At 48.5% G+C, this 7,517-nt stretch overlaps 1 protein-coding gene across 1 annotated transcript in view; it reads right to left on the minus strand.

The window, feature by feature from the left end:
* NWD2 (NACHT and WD repeat domain containing 2) overlaps positions 1 to 2,497 on the minus strand; it is a 155,848-nt gene extending 153,351 nt beyond the window's left edge. Inside the window, exon 1 of the mRNA XM_083457957.1 lies at positions 2,394 to 2,497. The gene's annotated coding sequence lies outside the window, so the exon portion shown is untranslated. The remainder of the gene's footprint in view (positions 1 to 2,393) is intronic.
* Between the last annotated feature and the right edge of the window lie 5,020 nt (positions 2,498 to 7,517).

Genomic DNA, 7,517 nt, shown 5'->3' on the forward strand with positions numbered 1-7,517 from the left:
AGTTTCTGCTGATAACACTCAGCTGTATTTGTCTGCAACATCTGAAGGAGGAGAGGTTGTGCAATCCCTGGACCATTGCTTGGCTGCAGTGTGTGTGAAATGGGGGAGGAAATACAAGCTGAGCTTGAATCCTGGCTAGATGGAGGCAGTGTTGTTGAGTAGCTCCCACGTCCGAGAAATTGGTCAGTTGCCAACTGTGGATGGGGTTGCACTTACCCTGAAGGAGGAGGCTCACAGTCTGGGTCCAGCTATATCACTGAGGGCTCAGATAATAATAATAATAATAATAAATAATAATTTATTATTTCTACTCCGCCCATCCGGCTGGGTTTTCCCAGCTACTCTGGGCAGCTTCCAACAAAATATTAAAAATACAATAAACCACCAGACATTAAAAGCTTCCCTAAACAGGGTTGTCTTCAGATGTCTTTTAAAAGTCAGATAGTTGTTTATTTCCTTGACATCTGACGGGAGGGCGTTCCACAGGGTGGGCATCACTGCCGAGAAGGCCCTCTGCTTCCCTGTAACCTCACTCCTCGCAGTGAGGGAACTGCCAGAAGGCCCTCAGTGCTGGATCTCAGTGTCTGGGCTGAACGATGGGGGTGGAGACGGCTAGAAGTAACCTATTTCCTCAGCTGGCCACATGACTTGGAAAACTGTTTGTGGACAAATGCTGGCTCCCTTGGCCTAAAAGCAAGATGAGCACTGCACCCCATAGTCACCTTTGACTGGACATAACTGTCCAGGAGTCCTTTACCTTTACCTCATGAACAAAAACAAACAGTAAATGATTCTCTTGAGGACATTTACTTCAACCCTGTTGTATAGGAGTATATTTTTTGTTGATATATCTGTAGATGAAACCCATGAAACCTGGACTGTGGCAACCCCGATGCATGTACATGAAGTCACCATTCAGTTTTACAGCCATTATGTGGTGAAATATATATATGTTTGAACCAGTCCTATGTCTCATTGAAATGCCTTTCAAAAAGCCACTACTGGACAGCTGGGCTTACCTATGTGGCATCTGACTACTGAACATCATTAGTAACCATCAAAGCACTATCTTTTGCTTTGCAGCTGATCAAAATGAGCCGTGAGCCTTTCTGACTTTCAGCCTTTCTGTGTGCTTTGCTAAATGCACCCCATGCTAATTGGAGCCATATAAACATCTATTTCCATTTGATGCTTCCCATGCAGTACACAATCTTTTGTGCATTTATCCCTCTGACAAAAGTAAATGCATCCCTCGGATTAAATATTCATTAATCACAAATGCATTATGCTAAGAAGGCAAGCTATTATGCAATTGTAGTGATTTTCCACAAAGACTCGGCTCCCACTTTTGTTTACTGCAGTACGCACTTAAAGCTGCAATATCCATCATGGCACGGAGAAAACTCACTTTTGATATTTTAATTAGTGCGGCTGAGTGCTATAGGGTGTGCGTGTTTTGCAAATATACTTCACCCTGTAAAAAGCCTCCCCATTATGCTCTGTTTTGGAGAGGAGAAGCACATTGGGAGAAAAAGAAATATTCCCCCATTATTACTCAGTCAAGCCTGATCCTGTTGCCGCAATGCCCATTGCATTGAAAGCTTTGCAGTAAATTACTTTGTGGCTTGTGGATTCAGATGCACACCCAAAAGGGCATCCCCATTGTGCCCCAACCGGTCTATTGTATCTGTCTACATGTAACTATAGGGACGCGGGTGGCGCTGTGGGTTAAAGCCTCAGTGCCTAGGGCTTGCCGATCGAAAGGTCGGCGGTTCGAATCCCCGCGGCGGGGTGCGCTCCAGTTGTTCGGTCTCAGCGCCTGCCAACCTAGCAGTTCGAAAGCACCCCTGGGTGCAAGTAGATAAATAGGGACCGCTTATTAGCAGGAAGGTAAACGGCGTTTCCGTGTGCGGCTCTGGCTCGCCAGAGCAGCGATGTCACGCTGGCCACGTGACCCGGAAATGTCTTCAGACAGCGCTGGCCCTTGGCCTCTTTGAGTGAGATGGGCGCACAACCCTAGAGTCTGTCAAGACTGGCCCGTACGGGCAGGGGTACCTTTACCTTTTTTACATGTACCATAACTATACCTGGATTAACTGGGGGGGGGGTGAGGAGGAGTAAGCTTTGCTTCCCAGCACCCATGACAATTGAAGCAGCAAGCACAGCAAGATAAGGAAGTAACAGATTGTTGTCTGCTGAATAATGATGATGCAAACTTCACGCAGACATTCTGAGGGTAGGCAATAAAGGTAAAGATAAAGGGACCCCTGACCATTAGGTCCAGTCGTGGCTGACTCTGGGGTTGCGGTGCTCATCTCGCTTTATTGGCCGAGGGAGCCGGCGTACAGCTTCCGGGTCATGTGGCCAGCATGACTAAGCCGCTTCTGGCGAACCAGAGAGCGCATGGAAACACCGTTTACCTTCCCGCCGGAGCGGTACCTATTTATCTACTTGCACTTTGACGTGCTTTCAAACTGCTAGGTTGGCAGGAGCAGGGACCGAGCAACGGGAGCTCACCCTGTTGCAGGGATTCGAACCGCCAACTTTCTGATCAATTCCTAGGCTCTGTGGTTTAACCTGGAAGGGCTTAATTGGCCCAAAGTGGTGTTGTCATGTCGCAGAACTGACTGACTACATGCTATGGTCACGGCCAGGTTGGCATAACTGAATGAAGAAGCTCTTGCAAGTTAAAAAATGGCATTCGACGAGAAACAGATGGAGAGTAATGGCTGCAAACAGGTGGGAAAAAATGCTCAAGAGAAAAGGCGGCAGGTTTGTTTGTTTTTTAAACCCTCTCCAACATGTCAATTTCCTCAGCAAAGGTTCAGTGCAGTACCTGAATATTAGAAAATGAAGAAAATGCCTGGAAGTGAATTGGGTTATCTCATTCTAGGGAATGCCTTAATCAATGTAACTTTGAGCTTTCTATGTGCTCGTTTCAGTGGCGATCAACAGTGTAATATTTTTAGTTGCTTTATTCATAACGTTTTAGATGTCACCATTTAAAATAAATAGAAGACCTGAAAATACTGGGAGGCAGGTGGGCCCTACCAAAAGACTTCTGCCCTCATGGCCCCTTGGCAACTAGCTGGCTGTGCTTGAGTATGAATGAATGAAGGGTATGAATGAAGCTTGTTCAGGGTATGAATGAAGCTGGAGGTTCTTCACTGCCTAGGATCTTGGAGATGGAGTTCAGTGTGTCTCTGTGTGCCTATATACTCACCATGGGTTCTAACCATAAACTGGCCACCATTGCTTCCTAGCCATTTTGCTAGTATATTATAAAGCCAATTCAGTCTGTGCAGTCACATTAAATAAAATACAGTTAAATCAAAATATTAGATTTAACCCACCCACCCACCATACATTTAAAGTACATTTCTCCCTTCAAAGAATCCTTGGGGCTGTAGTTCGTTAAGGATGTGGGGAACTGTAGCTCAGTGATGGGGGAAGTGTTCTTAAATGTATGGTGTGCATAAAGCCCATTCTCTTTTAGTATAAAGCAAAAATATTCCTCCACTCCAAAATATATTTATTTCCCCATTTTCATCTTTGCTTGTTTCATTGAAAAAGGCCGAACAGCATTTGACACAGCTGGTCTATAGTTTCTGAATGGCAACAAAAATAACTTCCTCTAAGACCGGTGTGTGTGTATGTGTGTGTGTGTGTACTTCTGAAGTGCTAACCCTTTACAAGATTTTGCAAAGAGCTACTTTCTGTGCCCTTTCCGCGACTTTTGAGTTGACTGCAGCACATGGTGAACAAAAGGTGTTCTAGAAGCCAGCTATCATCTCCTCCCTCCCTGTGCTCTTCATTGCCAGTTAATGATCCAACAGTCATGTGTGTACAATTGCATCACTTTCTCGCCTTGTTGCTTTTTTGGGTACCGCTTTCCACAGATGGGGGAAGAAGAAGGAAGAAATCTCTTCAGAAGTCTTTTATGTGCCCTAATTGCCATGTTTCCGTTTGGGCAGCTCTGCTCAGCAAAGGAAAGCAATAACACAGGAGTTTCACATGATCGAGCTGTAAGGTCCATTGACCTATGATGTCAGGTGTGCGTGCAGAAGCCAGGCCCTGTGACCAGAACTGGGGCCTTCCTAAGTTTGCTCTGAAGAGGCATCACAGGTGAGGCCGATTGGTAACTCACAGCACCTGGTGGCAAGAGCTGGAAAGGTGTTGTGTATTGAGTCAAAGGATTTTATATCTGTATTATTATTGTCTATATTTGCATTAGGGTAAAGTAACTGCCTTTTGGTTTCAGGGGGTACAGCTACTATTGGTTCATTTAAACTGCTGTATTTGGATCCTCTGTCTTATTGGTTTCCTCCAAAAGGCAGGACTGTGATTGCCTGATATTGTTCCCTCCAAAATGTATCCTTTCTAGCTAGTCCCCTGTCCCTATAAATGTAGCTTTCCCCTCCTCAGTCTTCAGTCTTGTTTGCTGTAATAAAGAAGTGTTACTAGAGAACTGTCTCCAGCAGATTATGTCAAGAGAGCTGAAATCACAAACCCCACGTCACAACAACTGGCGACGAAGGTGGGATCCGGAATGCTGAGGAGCGGTTAAACGCAGCCCTGCCTCAGAGTCCGGATTGCAGCTAAGAACAAGACTCACTGGCCAGCTGAGAAGACGACCCTGCCACAGGACAATGGAGAGTCCAAGGGTATTGGAGCCCTTCCAGCCATCAGAGCCCCACACGTGGGAAGACTACGTCGAACGCTTCGAGTTCTTCGCAGTGGCTCAAGGGATCACCGATGCCAGCAAAAGAAGGGCCACATTCCTGAGCTACTGTGGGCCTGAGACCTTCAAGCTGGCCAAGGCATTGCTTGCTCCAGCGAAGCTAAGTGAGACATCTCTCAAAGATATTCTTGCCTGCCTAACAAGCCATTTGGCGCCTACTGAGACCAAGATGGCCCGGCGGATGGAGTTTCATGAGAGGCAGCAGCGTGCTGGGGAGTCTGTATCTGCATTTCTAGCTGAACTGCGGAAGCTCGCTCAGCACTGCGACTTCCAAAATCTGGAAGAGACTCTCCTGGATCGGTTTATCGGTGGTCTGAGCAGCAAGAAAGCCAGAAGACGCATCGTGGCTAAAGAAGAGGTTACCCTTGCTTCAGCCTTGAAGGAGGCCACCGCCACGGAGAATTATGAAAGAGAGGAGCTTGATGCCAGTCGCAAGGCCCCTAAGCCACAGATAGAAGTTGCGCATGCCATGGACGAGCTAGAGGCTACTCCGAGCCAGAGCCCAGTCCGTGGGGTCGAGTCAGTGCGTCAGGCCTGCACAGTGCACAAAGATCACCGAGGCAGGTGTCCAGGTTGTGGCGGAAACCATGAGCGGAAGAGTTGTCGTTTCCGGGATGCTATGTGCCGGACGTGCGGAAAGACAGGTCACATCGCCAGGGTCTGTAGATCGGCGGCGTTGGGAGCGACAGGAACACCTAGACTGGAGCATCGCAGACCGCCCACAGCAACCCATTTTCTAAAGGACTGCCACTATGTAACGGAGATCAACGGGAGGGTCGTGCAGTTCCCAGCGCAAGGCAAGGCACACGTCAAGGTGAAGATTGAGGGTCAGCAGTGCGACATGGAGGTGGACTCCGGATCTGGATTCACTATCGTGTCGGACCAGACCGCGAGGACATTCTTCCCCAGGGGTAAGTTGCCCCCTCTGGAGCCCTTCCCGGCAACCTTGCAGTCATACTCAGCGGGCCGCATCCATGTTATGGGAATGTGTGCCGTGAGAGTTCAGTTCCGGGACAAACAGGCTGTACTCAAACTGGTGATTGCGAAGGGCAGTCGCCCCAGTCTCCTGGGCACTGACTGGTTCCCCGCCCTGGGACTGAGTATATCAGGGCTTAATTCAATCCAAACCTGCCCTGAGATGAGCGAGGCATTATGCAAAGAGTTTGCTGGTCTCTTTAATGGAAAACTGGGTTGTTATAAAGGGCCCCCAGTTGACTTCGAGTTGGACCCTGGGGTGGCCCCAATCCGACTCAAACCAAGGCGAGTGCCATTTGCACTGCAACCCAAGATCGAAGCAGAGCTGGATAAATTGGTCAAGCAGGGAGTTCTCTCACCCGTGGACTCTGCTAAGTGGGAGACTCCAATCGTCACGCCCCTTAAAGCAAATGGGGAAGTCAGGATCTGTGCAGATTACAAATGTACTATCAATAAGGCACTCAGGGGAAACTCATACCCCATTCCAGTCGTATCACATCTGTTGGCTAAACTGGCTGGGGGCAAGGTGTTTGCCAAAATTGACCTGGCACAAGCCTACCAACAGCTGCCAGTAACCCCACAATCAGCGGAAGCACAGACTATTGTCACACATAAAGGGGCGTTCAGAGTTAACAGATTACAATTTGGAGTTTGTGTGGCCCCAGGGATTTTTCAAGGGCTCATGGAACGCCTGTTAAGAGGTCTGCCGGGGGTCTTGCCATTTTTTGATGACGTTTTGATTGCTGGAAAAGACCCACAGGAACTGGTTGCGCGTGTCCGTGCAGTGTTGCTCAAGTTCAAGGAGGTGGGGTTGCAACTGAAAAAGGAAAAATGCAGTTTTGGGGTGCCAGCTGTGGATTTCTTGGGGTTTAAAATTGATGCATCAGGCATCCACCCCACAGATGCTAAGATTAAGGCCATCATCGAGGCACCACGACCACAGAACAAGACGGAGTTGCAGTCATTCCTGGGACTTATTAACTTTTATCATTCGTTCTTACCCCATAAAGCTTCGGTAGCTGAACCATTACATAGACTGTTGCAGAAAAAGAATGTGTGGCGATGGGGGCAGGGGCAGCAGAAGGCTTTTGACTCCTTGCGAAGAATGCTGAGTAGCGGGAGCGTCCTTGCTCATTATGATGAGTCAAAGCCGCTGGTCCTGGCATGTGATGCCTCTCAATACGGCCTGGGGGCGGTGCTGAGTCATAGGGAACTGGATGGGTCGGAAAAGCCCATCTCTTTCTATTCCCGTACGTTGTCGCCCACGGAGCGCAACTATGCTCAAATTGACAAAGAGGCGCTTGCAATTGTGGCAGGAATCAAAAAGTTCCATGATTATGTGTACGGTCGCCATTTCTCCATTGAAACGGACCACAAACCACTGTTAGGGTTGTTCAACCCGAACAAACAAACGCCACAAATTCTCTCCCCCAGAATGTTGCGTTGGTCTATATTCCTGAACGGGTTCCAGTACACCTTGACCCATGTGCCGGGGAAACGGTTGTGCCACGCTGATGCGCTGAGTCGATTGCCCCTTCCTGGCGGGAGCAATGAGGATCCCGCTCCAGCGGAGCACATAATGATGCTGGAAACACTTCCGGGGGCTCCTGTAACGGCTACTGATATAGCTGAGAAAACGAGGAAAGATGCTGTTCTCTCCCGTGTGCTCACTTGGGTGGGGAGGGGGTGGCCAGGTGGTCCGCATGAAGACAAATTCAGGCCTTATGCGACAAGGCAGCACGAGTTGTCCATGCATAAGGGTTGTCTCCTGTGGGGAGATAGGGTGATCATCCCAGCACCA

Source organism: Podarcis tiliguerta (genome assembly GCF_965153285.1).
Source record: "Podarcis tiliguerta genome assembly, chromosome: 9".
NCBI classification, from domain to species: domain Eukaryota; kingdom Metazoa; phylum Chordata; class Lepidosauria; order Squamata; family Lacertidae; genus Podarcis; species Podarcis tiliguerta.